The following is a 1,086-nucleotide window of genomic DNA, read 5'->3' as shown; positions in this document are numbered from 1 at the left end:
GGAAACAAAGCATTGTTACTTTTATAAGAAAAGTTCAGATGGTTTCTCCAGCTAGGATTGTAAGTGTTTAAAAATATGGGTTTCTTTGAGCATAATTTATTTGGTCGGTGGGAACACCAGCCAATAACTGACAATCAGCATTAGTGTGCCCAAGGGTTCCACATAATTTACAGTTTTGTGTTATAGCGACTACGATAGTTGTTAGTGTTATGGCCAAGCTTTCAATCTTTTGAGTAAGCGCATCCACTTTAGCATTGACGCAATTTATGTCATTAACTTTGTACATTCCGCCTTTCGGAGTTGGTTTTTCCTACAACAACATGTTCATCTCCCCATTGGAAATGATTTTGAGTCATGTTCTTTATGAGTTCATAAGCTTCGTCATATGGTTTGTCCATTAGAGCATCTCCAGTGGTAGGCTTAAATTCATCTTAGTGTTATACAACAGACCAATATAGAAAGTATGGATAATCAACCATTCTTCAAGTCCATGATGTGGACAAAGTTGCATCATGTCCTTGTATCTTTCCCAGGCGTCGAAAAGATATTCTTTGTCTCTTTGCTTAAATCCGATGATTTGAGCTCTTAGCATAGCTGTTTTGCATGGTGGAAAATATCGGGCTAAGAAGACTTTCTTCAACTCATTCCATGTGGTTACAGAGTTTGAAGGTAGAGACTAGAGCCAAGCTCTAGCTCTATCTCTTAAGGAAAAATGGAAAAGACGTAGTCTAATCACTTCTTGACTTACACCATTTGCTTTTACTGTGTCTGCGTACTGCACAAACACTGACAAATGTAAGTTAGGATCGTCTGTAGGACTACCTGAAAATTGGTTTTGTTGAACGGCTCAACAACGAAGGTTTCAACTCGAAATCGTTTCGATTGATGGCAGGGGCAGCAATGTTGTTATGTGGTTCTGCTTGCGATGGAATGGCATAATACTTCAACGGACGGTTTTGTGGGCTTTCAGCCATATTTTGTTATGGTTCTGAAAATGGGATATTAGGATCTAGAAGATTGTATTTAATACAAAAATTGTTGATTCCGTGTTTTAGATTAAGATAACGCTCGATATCATCAATTGGT

At 38.1% G+C, this 1,086-nt stretch overlaps 1 non-coding gene across 1 annotated transcript; it reads left to right on the top strand.

Moving 5' to 3' along the window:
• The first annotated feature begins 485 nt into the window (after positions 1–485).
• On the top strand, positions 486–592 carry LOC127099381 (small nucleolar RNA R71). The gene has a single exon (XR_007793888.1). It is a non-coding gene; the product is annotated as a small nucleolar RNA R71 (small nucleolar RNA).
• The last annotated feature ends 494 nt before the right edge of the window (positions 593–1,086 follow it).

This window comes from Lathyrus oleraceus, chromosome 6, assembly GCF_024323335.1.
Source record: "Lathyrus oleraceus cultivar Zhongwan6 chromosome 6, CAAS_Psat_ZW6_1.0, whole genome shotgun sequence".
In the NCBI taxonomy this organism is placed as follows: domain Eukaryota; kingdom Viridiplantae; phylum Streptophyta; class Magnoliopsida; order Fabales; family Fabaceae; genus Lathyrus; species Lathyrus oleraceus.
This window is presented reverse-complemented; position numbering and strand designations above follow the sequence as displayed.